This window comes from Ambystoma mexicanum, chromosome 9 (genome assembly GCF_040938575.1).
Source record: "Ambystoma mexicanum isolate Mex_15411 chromosome 9, UKY_AmexF1_1, whole genome shotgun sequence".
NCBI lineage: Eukaryota > Metazoa > Chordata > Amphibia > Caudata > Ambystomatidae > Ambystoma > Ambystoma mexicanum.
In genome coordinates, this window is record NC_090931.1 from 711,497,613 (window position 1) to 711,515,539 (window position 17,927).

The window sequence follows — 17,927 nt, forward strand, 5'->3', positions numbered from 1 at the left end:
CGTGCCTTGCGTCTTCCATCCAGTTGTTTCTGCATGCTTGTAAAATTCGTTAAGGGACGTACAGTTTCTCTGTATCCATAGATACTGACTGTACAATAGGTTTTCTTTGGTGTGTATTTGGTGGTTACTTTCTAAATGAAGCAGTGTGTTCTGGTCACTCAGTTTGCGATATAAACTGCATTCCAATGTTCCATCTTGATGTCCAATAAGAAATGAATTGCCGACTTGCTATAATCCATTGTAAATTGGATGTTCATATTGCATGTATTGATCCAGCTAAGGAAAGATCTCAATCCTTTTTCAGATCCTCCCAAAAGAAGAGAATGTCATATTTTCAAACATTTAAGGTGTTCCTTACATAGATTCTGGTTAGAGAAGACAGTCTGTCTCATTTAGCCATGAACAAGATTGCCAGACTCTGGGCGACAGCTACCCCATCACCGTTTTCTTTAGTTTGTAAATAAAATTGTTTGTTAAAGGCGAAACGTTTTTTGCATTACGAGTTAAGTTGTTAGCCACTCGACCCTGTAGATCGTGACTGGCGATGCACTCTTCTATACATTCAATTGCTAGGTCTTGTGGGATGCTCGTAGAGGGATTATAATACCTCTGATGCTAATCCAGTTTCATTACTTGTTAAAACAGGCGTGGTGTTGAGCAAATATCTTTCACCAACTGCTTCAGCTTTTTATCTTACAAACATTGAAATAACAACCGGGAGTCCCGTGTGAAGCGCTATAGCAAAAAAGAAAGAAGCATTGGTAATGCCAACAGTTTCGGCTTTAGTTTAGGGAAAGGCCTTTGCCAACCACTGCTGTAGAGGTATTAACTGGAATTAGCAAAAAAATGGTGCAAGTATCTGGTCATATAATAGTAGTGCCTGGCAAACGGTTAATACTTCTACATAAGACAAAACTGTTGGCTTGGGCAAGGCTTGTTTTTATCAGGACCTCCTCCAACTCTCTGCGGGTGGGCCGCTTTCACAAAAAGAGATTTGGAGTAGATCTTTATCCTCTGCAGGTGCCTCCCTCTCAAACAGCCTCCCTGCTTCTCTCCGTCTTGAGCCGGAGCACCTTACGTTTCAGAAACTCCTGCACTTGTAGCTTACGCTCCATGAGTGGGGTAACTCTGCACTTAACCCAGGGCCCTGCTGGACCAAACTCGTTTTATTCCAGTTTATTAAACCGATAGGAACATGGCTCCCTGTCATTTTGTTTAGTTGACCAAACTCTTGTGGGGAGAAATGTACTCATGCTAGGCCTGTGTGATGCTGGAAATGCATCGGAGGGACAGGGCCTCCGTATCCTTGTCCTTTACTGCTTTTTATCGCGTGTTCCGTTGTGTTTTCCGCGCAGGAGTTCATGTGGGACTCCTGGCGGTGCAGCTCTCTTTCTTTTGGTTTGGTGAACGGACCCATGGGATACCCTTATGGCACCCATGGGTGGGGTACAACCCTGTGCCCTTAGTGTATGTTTTTGGGCACCTGTGGGTGGCCCACAGAGCAGGGTATGGGCTGGTGGCAGCTCCATGCTGAATTTGACAGGTGTGCGGCGTATCCTCCATTTTGGGATACCCCGGTCCTGCCATTGGGATCAGTTGATTCCTGATGGAAAACAAGATGGCCTCTTGCTTTCTATTACCCATTACCTTGTTTTCCCAAAGTCCTGGGAAGCCCCGACTCTGTCCCTTCCCCCTGACTGGCTGTTGGGTGGAAATGCCATCTATGCCATCTATGGTGTTGTGAAGGCCCGGCCAGACTAGCTGGAGCCTTCCCGGTGATGTATGTTGTGGGTACCTCCTGTGGGTGGGACCCGGGTGAAGAGAGTGTGTGACGAATATGCATTCTGTGTTGTGGATGTCTAGTATCTGGTGGTTGACACAATGACCGAGACAGCCCTGCCCGAAACCGGTATGAATGCAGCTCGGAGTGTTGAATGGCTCGGTACTTGTCCCAATACACATAACTTGTTGTGAGTGTCTGGAGAGAAGTGAATGGCCTGAATACCTCATGTGCCTGATTGGCTGCCTGCCTGCATGAATGCCCGTAGTCGTGATTGGACGCTTGAGTGTGACCCAGCGGAATGAATGGGAGATCAACAGTATATCTGGGGACCTCTCATTGCTAGGAATCGTGTTCAGAAGCTGAAGTCCACTAGGAGTAACTGGAGTAACTGACGCTTGACCTTGAAGCCCTGCTGGATGAGAAGAATTGCTGTTGCTCTCCTTCACAATCTGAAAGCTGTTGTGCCTCCAAGGACTGACCCAGAGAGGACCTGGTAAGGCGCCCTCTTCCCGAGCTACGAGGGACCATCGTGCACAGCTGATCTTTGCCAAAGCTCCCTGATAGACAGACCTACAAAAGGCTGCCGACCCGATACGGGGGCTGCTGTGGAACTCCAAGGAGAAGCCCTCGGACTGTTGTCCGCCACTGTCGACGACCGCCATCACCGACTGGAGCCGCCGTGCTCCCGTTTGCCTAAGAACTTCAATTGATCAGACGCGCTCGTCTGCATCGTCACCCGCTTGTCTCCCGCTGGAGAAGGCCCGACCGTCGACGCGCCGAGGAGCATCCACCGGTGGGTTTCCCACCACCTAAAGACCACAGAGACTCCGACGACTCGACGCCCTTGCTGGGCCACAGTTCTTCATCATCTCTTTGCGGTCCAGAACTAACGTCACCGAGGTGCCCCACACACCTCTTCCTTGCAGGACGCCAACGCTCTGTCGTCGACGAGCACCGCTAAGAACGAAGCTGTCACTTCCCTGCCGTAGTTCAACCTGTTCACCGTCTGACGACCCATGACTCCCGCCTTAAAGGGAGGGCACTCAAGAAGGGCCGTCGATTCCCCGACACCGAACGCCAAGTTCCCCAACACCTCTCGACGATCCGTGGCTCCCACCTGAAAGGGAGTCACTCAAGAAGGATCGGTCGATGCATCGCCGGAGAACTCTACTCCACCAGGTACATTGGGGGGGGGGGGGTGGGGAGGAGGGGGGGGTAAAACCTTAATAGGAAGAAGTGAGACTATTGAACATATGGACTGGGCTTGTGCGATATATCTTATTTTACAGGTTGCCCAGGTGGGGGGGGGGGGGGATCTCCACACAGAACTGTGTCTAGGTAACGGGGCCAGCATTCTGCCTATTGTTCCAACCATCTTACGCTCCTGCCTATCTCTATTGCTGGTTTCCTCGTTATTGATCTGTGTGACATTTTAACCGTACAGTTGATGCACTTTAATGAGATTTGATAACATTGGTAGTACCACTTTAGAATTGTATATATTTATCATTATTGACTTCCAAGTACAAAGTGCGTTATTGTGATCGTGTAGATACCTTTGAATATTAATTATATAAAGACTGTTTTCAGTAATACAGTGTGTGGACATTCCTTTGTGGGGGTTCGGGGACTACACTGTACTCAAGAACCAGCCTGCATCACCTCCTGAGAAGCTAGGCCTTGATTGCTCGTCCATTGCTACCATAATAGAGAATCTTGGCTGGGGTCTTCTGTGCCTCTCCTCTACCATATAGAGAGCGGAAGTACAGACACCCCCTACCAGTCTTTACAGCCTGTGCTCCTTAGAAATCTGTAATCAAAGTGCTGGCAAGGTATGCCCATTTGCCACATTGTGTGCAATTTCCCACAGACCTAGATCCCTGGTTGGAGCATATTTTCACACACATTGGAAGTTGTTCTATGGTGTAGCTATCATACTCTGGTGGTAGCCAGTCAATACACGTGGATAAAAGGGTCCCAACATTCAGTTGCACAGTTCAAGCCAGTACACCAAATGGCTCTTCAATCCCCACTCTCCTCAGGTTGGTTGTCAGTCTTTGATTGGTCGCTCTTGTTCTACCAGGATTTTATCTGTCTCTTGTATTCCTTCTCACTTGGGAATCCCTGGCTCATATTCCCACTGTAGGTGACACCCTGGTCTTCACCAACCCAACTCCTGTTGCTCTTACCAGCTAGGCACCACTTGGTCTTTAATACGCCTTGGGGTTGCATTTCTCTCATCCCACCTTGGGGTCTCAGCTCTCCAACCCCCTACTGCCACACCCCCATTAGGGTCCTGTTTCTCTCACTCTGCCTTGAAGGTCTTGCTCTCCCCCCCTCACCTCTCCCCCTTGGGGGTCTTGCTTTGTTCAACCCCCTCAGGGGTCTTTCTGCACTCATCCATCCCTCCCACTCCCATTGAGGGTCTTGATTCGCTGACCCCATCTTGGGATCTTGTGGGAACGTACTGCCCTCGTCCTGGTGCCCAGAGCTACTGCATACCTCTGGTTTCCAGGCGCTGCTCCTCGGGCGAGCCAATGAGCTTGACCAACGCTGCACTTCAAGTGTTGGGAGCATTCCGTGGGCTCCACCTCAGCTGGTTCCACCACACCTAGTGTATGATCCTCCTTACCTGCCACTAGGTAGTTAGACCCGCTTTCCCAGATCCGCTGGCCTCTCATCTCTGCCTCCCCAGTTCCGATTGGCCCTTTATCCCCCCCCCCGACTCTGCTAGTGGGTGGGACTATACCAGTTCCTCCGTTCCGGGTGAAGACTGTTAGGAGAGTTTTCCTAAAGTCCTTCTGACAGTAAGACTTTAGTAGGTTATCCCAGTGGTTAGTATATCTCCTAGTATCAGTCTGTACTAACTCAGGACCTTGGTATAGTGGCAGAGCCGCCAGGCTTATAGAGGAAGTTGTAAGCTGTAGTTAAGTAGACTGAACCTAGAGAGATATGCACATCAGTGAAACACTTATAATTTATATAAAATTATTATTTACCCCAGAATCACTTTATACTGAGCATGTTAAGTGTACTGAGCTTCCACCTAAAATCCTGAACTACCATTCATCCATGTTACCACCAACTGGCGCAAAATGTTTTAGCTGAATTGACCTTTGGCTTTTAAGCGCGGTGCATTCTGTTATTAAATGTACAAGTGATTCTATACTAGCCGTACAGAACCTACAACTGTTGTCATCTGATGTTTCTATATGACGTACCACTAACATTTGCTTTGTTTTTAAAGCATTTAAGAGCAGTCTTAGGAATCTGTTACAATGGTGCCGAGACAGAAATTTCTGCAGATATTGTGGCATGTTGTCTAGCTGGTTCATTACAGGTCCAAAATCCAGAGCTGTTGAAAGATTTTTATATTTGGACAAGTTTTGAATCCAGAACCATGGTTTTATTTTTTTCTTTGCAATTTGAGGCTGATTTGACAGCATTGCCATCTGGGTGTCAGTCGCATTCAAGACTGCCACCTACTTTTGCGTCCAGATCTTAAGTAGTCCAGTGTATCCAAGATTGTCTCTTGGCGCCAATATCTTGTATGCAGGTTCTGGATCGGCAACTGACAGTTTTCGTAAGATCACAAGGGATTTCCAGACGACAGAGCCATATAATTATTCAAGTGCAAGTTCCTGCCAAATTATAATGATTGATATATAGTTAGGTAAACTTATTACTCGCTGCCAGAAAATTCCCTCTAGTTGTGCCCAAATTCTAAGTTCCAGCCTGTTTCTGCTCCAAATATAATTCCTGGAACTACTTTTTGCACATAAAACTGCCGGACTGGGATTAGGCTGAACTTTCCGAACAGGGAGTGAATTTGCGCGCCTTGTAGAGAGAATGTTTTCATTCGTTGGAACAGATGTAGTACCCAGGTTCTTTCTCGAACAGACCCGTTTATCGGGACTCCCAGATATCATATTTCAGCCACTGCTTCGATTTCCTCCTTATCGATCTTCCATTTGAAGTCTCGATTTAGTTTTCCTTTTGCCGGGCCAAACTTCATGATTTTGGTCTTTTTTTTACATTGATTCTCAGGTCATTTTTCACCATGTATTTTTGCAATCCTGATAGAAGTTGCTGCAGCCCTATTTGAGTTTTATCGATCAAAACCAGATCGGCGTAGGTTACACACCAAATTTGATGGCCATTTATTTTCGGAGAGAAGTGTTTTATGTTAGTTAGATCGTCCGCGATGTCAGCGATGAATAGCTTAAAGAAGACTGTAACTAACGGACAACCTTGTTTTACCCCTTTGTTCGTGTCGATCGCTTCAGTTAGCTCACCATTTCCATTTATTCTTGCACGAATCGATTTTTGAGTGGAAGGCCATTATTGGATGTAAAATATTTTCTGGGCAGCCCCAGTTTCTAAATTTCCTCCATAATAGTTCTCGATTTACTGTATCGAGGGCCTGTTGCATGTCCACAAAGGCGAGAAATAAATTTGAGCTCTTCTTTAAGGCTTCCAATTTCAACAAATTCATAATTGTCAGGTTAATTTCCGTCCCTACACCTTTCGTAAAGCCGGTCTGCCGACAATCAGAAATTCCTTTGTTGTTTGCCCACGTTGTTAATTTTTGTTGAAGGAAGGTCGCCATTATCTTTCCGATCGTATCAAGAAGGGCGATCGGCCTGTAGTTGGCGGGATCGGCCCGATCGCCCTTCTTGAAGACTGGCACAACGATCGCCTCAGTCCAGGATTCTGGTAGTGATTTTTGTTTGGCGATTCTGTCGAAAAGCAAGGCTATGAAGATTGACCATTCATTTTTGTGTGCTTTAACATCACATTAGTAATGCCATCAGGCCCTGCGGCCCTAGAATTTTTTAACTTGGACATTGCTTTTTGTATGTCATCCGCAGTTTCCGATACTTCCCATCGCTTTATCTCTGTGTTCAATTCTTTTGTTAACCTGGGATGAGTTTGATCAAATACGCCTTTAAAATGGTTTTGCCAGGCTCCCTCTGAAACTCTGTTTGCTAACATATCTGTTTGATTGGCATTATCGTTGTTTAAAATGCGCCAGATCTCCCTCAAGTTGTTGGATTTAATTAAGGATAGCATCATCTCTCTGCGTTCTTGATCTCTCATGCAGGAAAATGATTTGTGCCAATTACGGTATTTTTGTTGCCGTTGTTTAATATATGATGCAGCATTCTCTCCCATATTTCGTTTTATCTCTTATGTCTTTGTTGAGCAGTTTCTTCTGATCTTTTACAAGTCGACTCCATTCAGGTCTATGTTTTCCTGTTGTTTACATTCCTGGGATCGCACTTTTTTTGATAGGGCAATATAATTTATCGTATTCGGTATTTTGTTGGATAAGGATCGATACTCCTCTGTTAGACCTGTTATTTGTTTCTCTTTTAGGCGTAGCCGATTTCGCCCTTTATTTACTTCCACTGCTTGTTTACAGATCACTACCACTGGTTTCTGGCTTAAAGGCCATGACATTTTCAAGACATCATGATCACTTCGTTCTGTCTGGACAATTTGTAACTTTTGGATCTTGTTCCATAAGTTTTTTGATGTCCAGATATAGTCAAGGATCTTTTCATGGCCAAAGTTTCGCCAGGTAAACTTTGGTGGCATATCCCCAGTTACTTGTCCGTTGACCATGTTGCAATCCCTTGCGTCCATTTCATTGGCCCATCGAACTCTCCTTGCAGTGGTGTTCTGCGTTTCCTTTGTTGTTGATGATATGAGCTTCATCTCGTTGTTGAACCATGTTAGGTTCATGTCGCTGCATATGATAATCGATAGTTCTTGATGTTTCTTTTGGTTTTTATCAATTATGTTTGTTATTGATTGGATAAACCTCAGTTGTCCTCTTCGCTGGATTCCAGTACAAGTTAATTAATAACAACAGGTATGGAGTTTTCATGAATTGACCATTTAATTTATGAATTAGGGTTGCCTGAACAAAGCGGTTTGGATTTTCATTTCCACATACTTCCCCAAGTGGTACCGTTTTTCACCATTGTGATTAAACCCGAGTAAGGGCGACCCTGGACATTTTTCTCCGCTGGATTGAGCAATGTCAGGTACCCATCTTTTACTGGTGGAGCCCAGAGCCATGTCTCTTGTAAACAAATTAGGAAGTTTTCGGTCAGATCTACTGCGAAGTCATCAAATAGGTGTTGGAACCCTCTCGTATTCCATGATATTAATGTGACGAGTCCTTCATGGTTATGGTTGCCTAGCTAATGTTTTCTCTTTGTTTCCATGTTCCTTATTTCCAATGGAGCGGACCGACCAGCTTTTAGCTGATTCCTTAAAATATCTCAGCGCTATTCAAGAGATTCTTTTGCGTTTAAGTTCTTGTTTCGGCCTCTAGGACTATGTTATTGGTTGTTCTTCTTCCGAAGTCTCAAAACCCAAAAACAATAGTTCTTTTGCGTCCATGATGGGTTTTTGTACTGCTTTTGAATTTATATGCAGTATTACTTGGTCTACACGTTCTTCTGAGACGTATTCCACTATTCCAATTTCTTGTGTCGTCACTGTTCTTAGTATTGGCACTGAATGCAGTAGTCGAATTACGTTGCCAGTTTAAATTTACGTCATTTTCCTCATGGAATAGGTTTTCAATCCGTATTTTTCCTTGCTATATTTTTGTTTCAGTCTGTTTGTTCTTTTCCGCAGCAAGTAATTTATTCTGCGATTGTGCTCGAGTGAGTTTCGGATTTAATGTCTCATGATGTTTCATCGCTATATCCCGCTCAAGACTTTTAGTTTCAGATACGCATCGCTGCTTTCCGGTGGTTTCCTGCTGTTTTTGAGAATTGTTTATTTTGCGAATTTTGCCATTGGTTGTGTTAGAGATTGTTTCACGACTCTTTCGTTGGATTCCTTCATGGTTAACTGACTCGTTTCATCCAACTCTTGGAATTCTGATGGCTTTTCTTCTCCAAAATCTTCAGAGTATGTTGACAGATCACAAATATCCACCGAAGACATTACTGTTTGGATTGAGGCGTATTCTAAATCCAATCTGATTGTTTTTTTAGGATTTTTTTGTGTCTGATTTAACCATTACTCCGGCATCTTTTATGAGGGCTTTTTCTTTTTCCAAGCCTTTATGTTGTTCTTGTTTATCCCTTACAAAGATACTTTGCTTAACTGGGGTAGGCAAGTTTCGTATGAACTTTCGTGAACCACTCGATTGTTTTTTTGCTACTACCAGATTTTTCTTTCTCTGTTTTTTCTTGCCGGGCACTGCTTGTCAGTCTTTAATTGACCGGTTTTGGCCTCACAATGTTTTTTGCAGCGCCTCCAAAAATACCATAAATTGATTTATCAGTCGAGCAGTGAGGGTTTTCCAATGCTTTTTCGACGTTTTCTTGGGCGATTATCACATTTTTTGTTTGACTTGGTTGAAGAACAGCCGCAGATTCGTTTGAGTCGGCAGGTGGCGTACCACTGTCCGCCGCTTGTCCCATCAGATTTGCTCCAGTTGACAGAATTTCGTTCTTGTTTGATCTTTGCCCTTGTATCTCAATGGGATGGCTCAAGGTAGCTGTAGCTTCTTCTCTTTCAAGCATTTTTTCCGCATTTCCACCATTGCTTCCTTCAGCAATCTGTGCTTTTGCGTTTTTATTGAGTCCCTGCGGACATATGGAGTTTAAGGGCATGCTGTTAAGGTCCAGTCGCCCTTGCATTGAACTGCTCCTCAGAATTTCTAAAAAGGAATTTTTATCAAAGCAATCTTTTTTGATATGTTCACTTAGCTCAATTTGCCAGGACATGGTTTTGGAGGCTTTGTTTTCGAAGTGTTGTTTAAATAATGCATTTGCACTTTCCATTTTGATCATTTTTTCGTTTAAGTGACTGATTTGTGTGCTATTGTTTTGCAGTTCCTCATGGAGTGATTCATACAGTTTAAACGAATGGAATCAATGCTAAGGACGTAGCGGCCAATACATTATTGTGAATTTGTATTGCAGTCGACAAATTGGATTTGAATGACTGCTCATTTTCCAAGTCGTTTTGTTTTGTGTCACTGATCTCTCTTGCCAAGTCTCTTCCGTCTCGTTTAGGCTCTCCTATAGCCATCTGCGGCGGTGGACTTACCAACTGAAGAGATCGCCGGGATTGGTGTTGAACAGCTTACCATCGGCTGCATTGTTTTCCTCGAGCCGTGTCTTTCTTCTAGGAATACGGACGGTTTGTCTTTTGGCATATTACCAGGAGTGACGCGAGTTTGATTTCTAAGCACTAAATTGTCCATGTTGGGTGCATGAAACCCTAATCGGCCATGTAATTCTGGACTTGTTTGTAGATTTAGAGGGTCTTTATTCTTCGCCTTATTTTGCTGAGATTCGGCTAGTGGATGTCTATCTTTAGACTTGTTGGTTGCGGTGAAGCTTTCCGCTAATTTGCTCTTCATAGCTTCAAAGTCCGTTTTTAAACGTTCTGTTAGTCGAGCCTCGCAGCCTGCAAAATCAAATCCGCGGATGGGCGTGCAATCATTTGGCGCTAGGCATACACTGTTTTGGCCATTATAACTTGCTCCAGCTTGGTCGTTCATTCACATGCCTTGATCCTGCGATTGCCGCGTTTCCATTTCTTTCGTCCGTCGGTTCCTTGTTTGTTGATGAGGCAAACGTTTTATTACTTTGTTTGTCCAGGATTTGCGATAGTTTTATTCACATTCAGGTCTTTTATTTTTCCTTCTAAAGGCGGATATGTGAATCTCAATAAATTGTCTTCACGCGATGGAATTGGAACATCAACTTGCAAAAGCTCGATGTCTGTTACACCAAAAGGCGAATCAAAGTCTGCTGTGTTGATTTCGATCTCTTTACCCCTTGTTCCGTCATATGCATTTTTGTTTAAATTTGGGAGTAAGCAGCGAGCACTGATTACGTTAGAATGTTCATTTCTTGGGGCGTTATTCAAATTGCCCTCAAGCTCATTCACTCCGTTTTCCAATACTTCCTTGCCTCTAGCAAGGATTTGTTTTTCTCCTATGGGAGCCTCGGCTAACACACATCTCTTGGGCCCCAATGCGGGGAGTTGGAGCTGTGGCGAACGACATTCCAGCAAGGTATTTACTTGCAAGTTGGGACAAGGAAGGGAAAGCGAAGGAACTGATACTGATTGGTTACGATATTTGAGCGGTATGGCCATTATGTGTCGCAGCATCCAGCAAGTTCTGTTGCTTGAGACACGACCAATTGTAACCCTCAAGGTTGCACTTGCCAGTATGCACATTTCCCTCGAGAGAAAAAGTTTTATCTAATGCCTGTGTACATGACTTAGTTTAGAACGTGTCAGAGGGCCAGCCTCGGCCATAGTCATGCTTCTTACCTGCTGCGCTGACCAGAAACCAGGCTGGCTTCACTACCGGCGTAGTTTGAGGAAACTCGCCACACGCCAAAGCCGCCAAACAGCTAAACAGGTTCACACAGCCCTTCTGCCACAGGGCTTCCGCCCTTGCGGCGTATCGAGTACGCTGATAAGCTCGGCAGAAAGTCACGTGACTAGCGCGTCACTGCAGGGGAATCCTCGTAGTATTGAAGCGATTAAAGCAACAGCGTCCTTTTCACCGTTCGCTTTTCCCTTTATCGTTCCGACAGCTGGATAAGGGGGGGGGGATTTTGGGTTGGTACGGAGTTCAGCTTCTTCTCAAACCAGCCACAACAATCCGCAGAAAAGCAGTTCGTAGTCTAGCTGCCACAGCTAAGCAGGTCCACACAGCCCTTCTGCCACAGGGCTTACGCCGCAAGGGCGTATCGAGTACGCTGATAAGCTCGGCAGAAAGTCACGTGACTAGCGCGTCACTGAAGCGATTAAAGCAACAGTGTCCTTTTCACCGTTCGCTTTTCGCTTTATCGTTCCGACAGCTGGATCAGGGGGGTGGGTGGTACAGAGTTCAGCTTCTTCTCAAACCAGCCACAACAATCCGCAGAAAAGCAGTTCGTAGTCTAGCCGCCACAGCCAAGCAGGTCCACACAGCCCTTCTGCCACAGGGCTTACTCTGCAAACAACTTAAAGGAAGGAAGGAAAATAGTTAGTGTAACCTAGTCTAGTTCAAGGTTCTAGATAGGGGTTCTTCGCACAGCATGTCTTCAAGTCCAAAAGCGCAACCCTAGCTAAAAGGCAGTTCGGAGAGGGCTCAAAGTCTTGAAAAGCAGCAGAATACGAAGAGTTCCTGTGGATTTCTTCAAGTCTCTAGTGTTATAAAAGCAGTAAGTTAACAACCAACGATGGAGACCCTTTTAAGGACTTGCTGAAGGGACACAAGCAGCAGGTTGAGTTGGAGGTAAGGGGGGGGGGGTTGCCCTGGAAACCTCTACGTGCACTCCAACGCTCTGGAGAGACTTTCTGAAATCAGGTAAGCAATACATTTTTCCCCCACAGTACCTTAGGTAAGAAGAAAATGCTTGTGCTGAATGCTCCGCAATGTTGCAGCTCTGGACCCAACCTACGGATCCCTTGGTCTGAGGACTGAAGGCAGGACAATGGATGAGATCTCAGCAGCAATCTCGAGGGAAAACCTGAGGCGTGACTTTCACTAACTTATTTGTTCACTCTGCAGTTTTGGCGCCTTTTCTGCAGCACCAAAAAAAGGACGTGGATCGCCCAGTCAATCATCACTTCCTGCAGTCCCACGTTCTGATGAAGGGGTCTGGCCAAGTTGGTTCGGATCTCTGGACAGATTCAGTCTTTCCACAACAATGCACTCGAAATGTGTAGCAGGTCTCCTAGTATTGGGGTTCTGCAGCTCTGGAAACTCCTAGGACCTCAGGGGAGATGGCTCAAATCAAAGTTAAATCTTGCACTGGTTCGTACCACCAGCCAAAAGTAAAGAGTCGTCCTCTTCAGAGCTCCTCTGTCGCACAGAAAACAGGTTGTTGAAGAGTCTGCAGGCTTTTCTGGTCATCTTCTTCGGTTTCTTCCGTTTCCTGTGGTCAACTTGCTTTACACTCCAGAAGCCTCACCTTTCATGCAGTTCCAGCACACACTTCTCTACAATCTCTCCCCATTTTACAGAAATGGGCATTTGGCTGTCCAATCAGGCACTCTGGCAGACAAAGGACAGGGGGGGGGGGGTTGGAACCCCCCCCCCCGCCCCTTCCTGCCTGCACAGATACTCTGGAGACTAGTCAGGGACACCCAATGGTTCCCGCCAAAGGCAAAACACACACGCAGGCCTCCCCCTCCCAGAATGGTAGAAGGGCTAACAAAGAACCACCAGGCCAGTAATGGTGAAAAAAGAAGGGAGGCCCAAAGTTGGTACTTAGGTGCCCCCATTGTGCACTACTGAGGCAATGGACATAGCCTGCGGTACAGAAATTACACAATAGTTGGTAGAACACGCCCACTTCCACCAGCCATAACTACGAGATGTTCTATGTGACTTAAAATTCACAGGAGCAGAGAAAAGGGGGATACTAGGTAGCCCTTTGGCACTCCACATAATGTGGTGTCCGCCTATCTCTTATCTCAGGCTATAGTCTCTATCCTTAAGAACTGTTATTACTTGAGGATAAAGAAAATGCCTTTAAGAGTTATAGAGCACACAGAAACCATAGTACAGGTAGAATACAAAGAATAGAGTTCCAAAAGACAGAGCCCACAAGAATGAATGAGTGGAAAAAGGCTCCACTCATTCAGGATTTAAAGAAGGTACAGAAGTCCAGCAAAACGTGCTGGGGGTCTCACTTGGAGGGGCTGAAGCAAAAAATTATAAATCTCCCCAATAGACAGTGCATGCAAAGGGTCAGAAACCAGATCAGCCATTTGGACAGGAAGTTTCAATTCATCAGACAGTTTAACTCCCATATACCCAACAAAGATACCAAGATGTTGGGAGAAGAGAGAGAATACCTTCTCTCTCTTTCTGGGGATTTCCTGTCCTTAATGGGAGTGGGAGGGGGGGAATCAGCCCCAGTGGGATCGCACCTGCCCTGTGCCCTAGGGAGTGTACGTTTATCGGGCTAACCTACATAGTCCCTAGGTGGAGGGGACAAATTCCCTGGATCTATCATTTGTTTTCTCCCCCTCCCCTATGCCCTTCTCTCTCTCTGCCTGCCTCGCCCCCTTGGTCTGCCTCTTTGACCGTCCCCTCTCTGCCTCCGACCACCCCTCTGCCTCTCCCTGCCATCTCTCACGCCCCTCTCCCAGGTCAGCAGGAGTGGGAATTGTGCATCCAATTGGGTGATTGAGGTCAGATGTGGAGCAGTGCAAGCATGCTTGCCAGGTGACCTGGATTGTGTAGTGGACTAGGATGAGGGTACGCTCAGAGTTTAATAAGTTAATAGATGCATCTTCAAATTCTTTTGACAGTGGACCTTGCTTGTGAAACATTCACCAAAGGACCATTTGGGGTCTCTCTTCTCTTCGACACCCACGGACTGATCTGCACAAGTGTTCATTCCTAGATAAATATAATCCTCCATTTCTAAGCTGCCTCTCAGGGAGGGATATCCAAAGGATGCTTGCTTTCTGCGCTCCCTCTGCTCATTTTCATTCCTGTGTATGTGATTTCCTGGGCAAAAATAGGGATCTTAGGGCGTTCAGGGTTTTCCTGTAGAGGAGGCTAGAGATGTGATGTAGAACTTGAGACCTGGTGGATTCCTCTGGGTTACCGCCTCTAGAGCCTGCATCACATAGTGGGTGGTGTTCACTCCCCAGGGCAACCACCCCCCCACCACCCTAACTCTTTTGCCCAGACTCTGATCACTACCAAAGAACTTCTAGCCTATGAGGGTTAGTCATACAGCTACAACACCAGGGAGCTCTGGTCAACAGTGGTCTCCTCCTCCAGAAACCTTATGAAGCTCATTACAGTGTTGTAATTGGCCCGATTCTAGTTCAAAGTAGCAACACATGAAGCCACATCAATGTTCAAACCTGTTTTTTTTTAAATCTCTAGGAGTTGTGTTGAGCTCCTACATTCTTCGATATCGATTAATCAAGACACCTCCCTTTAATACCATAGCCATCAAGTCCTGTAGCATAAGGACATTTTTAGACTTTGCGCTCACCTGTTTGCTGGCGGTCATGGTCTTGGTATCGTGCAAATAGGGATGGTCCTCTCCGTCTGCCAGGACTCCCTAAGGTGATACAGGGTGAACTGGATGCCAGAGAGGCCAGTCCCCTGAGGTGAAGAAAAGCCTGTCCACGGGGTAAAAAACCTGGTCGAAGTCTGTTGAAGTTCTGTGGCAGGATCTTGGAGTGAGGATGGTGACAGGATGACTCCAGACTTGTGCAAATAGAAGAAGTGCAGCAGTAGAAACTTGGATGATAACAATGACTGCAAGTCCAGGTAAGAAATTGAGTGCTTTATTGCAGCAAAGCACTGGAAGGAACGAAATGCAAGAATTAGACATGGAGTTCCCCAGAGGAACAACGAAGGGCAGAAATAGAGGAATCAGGAAGAAAGGCTCAGCGGAAGACAGAGCGTTAAGAAAGGAATCAAAATGTGCAGTGGAAAAGGGTACACAGCAACAGAGTTGCAACGCATCAAGCCGGTGTTCTGTTCCAGTACATGTTGACACTGGATAGGCTCCTCGTCCGGCAGCATCGGGTGGCCATCTTGAGATTGGCCGAGTACGTCCTAGAGACCCTGCACAAGCCATGAACGGATTGGTGGAGTGCTTCAAGGAGCAAAGCAAAGAGTATGCTTCCTCTTGGGGCACAGGAAGGACCATAAGGGACGCCGAGACGTGACTGTCATCCTGTGTGAAGTGGTGGCCCAGTGAGGTTTGAATTTTCTGATTAAAAGTAGTATGCCTATGTAAATTCCCTCTTTCAACAAGTTTATTGCAAGTTTCCCCTGCTTATTTTTCTTTGGATCATTTCTTGCACTGGCCGTTTTTAACCAATATGCCTCTTGATGTGTTATGTTCGTTTTGTAGGCTTTATTATGGCAGATTTGTATGTAGATACTGCATCAATTATGTGCAAAGTCTTGTTTGTTCTTCTTGATTTAAAGGAAGTTTGCCTCCAAATACAGCGCTATGTGTTTCAGTTGCATGACAAGACCAGTAGCCTGACCCTGTTAAGAAGGGATGGAGTCCCCACTTCAACCCCAGGGAGGGAGGAGGAGCCTTTACCTCTGTTCGCCATGTGCCAGTGTAACTACATATGGTACCACTCTTAGGCACCCCCATACCTCTATGTACAAAAGCTGGCCAGTCTTTAGGTTTCCAAGACAACTACCAATACCAGCAGCCCCAGCGGTAAACATCTCAAGATTCGGTCAAGCGATGCCCAATACCAACGCACCCCAGCCAGCAGCCTAACTCCTATGGACTGCTGCGTGACATGGTTGATGTGATTATAGTACAGAATACTCAAGGGATACTCAGTGAACCTCATACGGAGCATGGAGACGCATGATGCGTAAGGAACACTACTTAAAAAAAAAAAGTTAATTGTGTCTTTAGTTGAAGAAATAAACTGCAATAACCTTCAAATTATCCAAAATTGCAAGTGATTAGATGCATTTCGGACTCGAGGTCCTTCTTCAGGGTGGGCCTCTGTCAAGCAATGGACCTCACTCGTGTCCTATAGAATACACTTGCTCAAACTGCTTTATCTGAAATCCATCGATGCAGATTTACCACTTGATCTTTGTCCAAATGTCCTGTCGTGTGTGCAAAGCTGTGGAAGCCAAGTGTGTGGTTCATGTGGCAGGAGAACTATTCTCTTGATTCCCCCACGTGTAAGAAACCGCAGGATGCTGGTCAAAGAAAGAGTATCTTCTGTCTATGTATGATGTGATGTTACTCACCGCTCCGGTAATTGATCACTGCCTTTAGATAGGCGACCTTGGAGACGGTAGTTTCCACAGATATTCACAAGACAGCCTCTGGTAACCCGACACCCCCTGAATTCTAAGATTCAGGCTTCCTCAAGGAGGGGCTCTTTTCTGCGATGTGCCCTTCTGCGGTTTCAACCTGAACAGGCAGAATTGCCAATCACCTAAAAGAGCGGGGAGAAAACACACCGCCAACCAATGCTGCAAAGAAATACAAAGATGGTTAGAGGAGCCAAGGTGTGAAGGAATGCAAGAAAACAAATAGTACTAAGGAGTACCTAGATAGGATTTGAGGAGTGGATTCTGCTATAGGATTAACCTACAAAAGAAATAAACTATTACCCTCTATATAAATGTAATACACCAGAGCATCCCAGAAATAAATGGATAAATAATACAAACACAGACCTGAAGGGAAACTGGCAGGATTGAATGTAGTCCAAATAGAAGGGAAACAACGAAAGGACAAAATAAAAAAGGTAGGTTAGTACAGGAGAGTAACCCGGGCGGCACAAGGGACGCACTAGTGACGGGTTGGTGCATGTACCGGTAAGCGTCAATATGCACTTGGAGAGTAGTTCACTGTAGAACGTTGAAGTCCCAGAGGAGGTAAAAACCAAGTTCCAAAGTTAAGGATAACGGAAAAATCCAGCAGAGTTTTTTTTTTACTAGAATGCACAGTTCAGGATAGCAGCAAGTGAAATGGCCTCAGGAACCAGAAAGAGGCCGTGGATGAGAACAGAGGACAACCAATTACCTTAGCGGGTCGTAGTACCAGGAAGTCACAGAGGAAAAAGGCAGGCAGTCCGTGAAGAAGTCCGGGTCACTGAAGGATCGGGCGTAACCAAACCAAAGGAGTATCCAAATACAGTCCAAATTGAATAGCTAAACGTCGGGAACCAGAAGATCAAAAATAGAGCACTGACTAAAAGTCAGAAGGGAATACGGAACGTAACCGCAAGGAGAGTAACGCTACAATTAGCAGGAGAGGTCTGTACGAGTAGCAGTGCTTTAAAGTACAGAGGGGCCAGGTTTAGGTGCACGTTCCTTACGCCTGCAAGGTGTCAGCTGACACGAAACGCGCGAACGTGCAAACAAGCACCATGGGAACCTGTATCGATTCCAAAGGGAAGCTCGTGAGTGTGCTCTTCTTCGCGTGAACGCCGCGGATGAACCAGCGCGGTCATTCCGCGTGGAATACGTAACATGTGGATGTCCTGTGCCTGATCAATATCTCGATGTGGCGTGTTAGTTTGTAGCAGGCATCGAAGGTCGAGAAGCGTCTCGGCATCGGCAGCCCCGAGCGTTGCCATGGACCATAGTACAGAATACTGCCATCCACACCTTGCAACCTCCAAGCTG

At 45.8% G+C, this 17,927-nt stretch overlaps 1 protein-coding gene across 1 annotated transcript in view; it reads right to left on the reverse strand.

Moving 5' to 3' along the window:
• The window catches only part of IDH1 (isocitrate dehydrogenase (NADP(+)) 1), a 358,127-nt gene that overhangs the window by 286,240 nt on the left and 53,960 nt on the right, over positions 1-17,927 (reverse strand). The gene's annotated exons all lie outside the window — the stretch shown is intronic.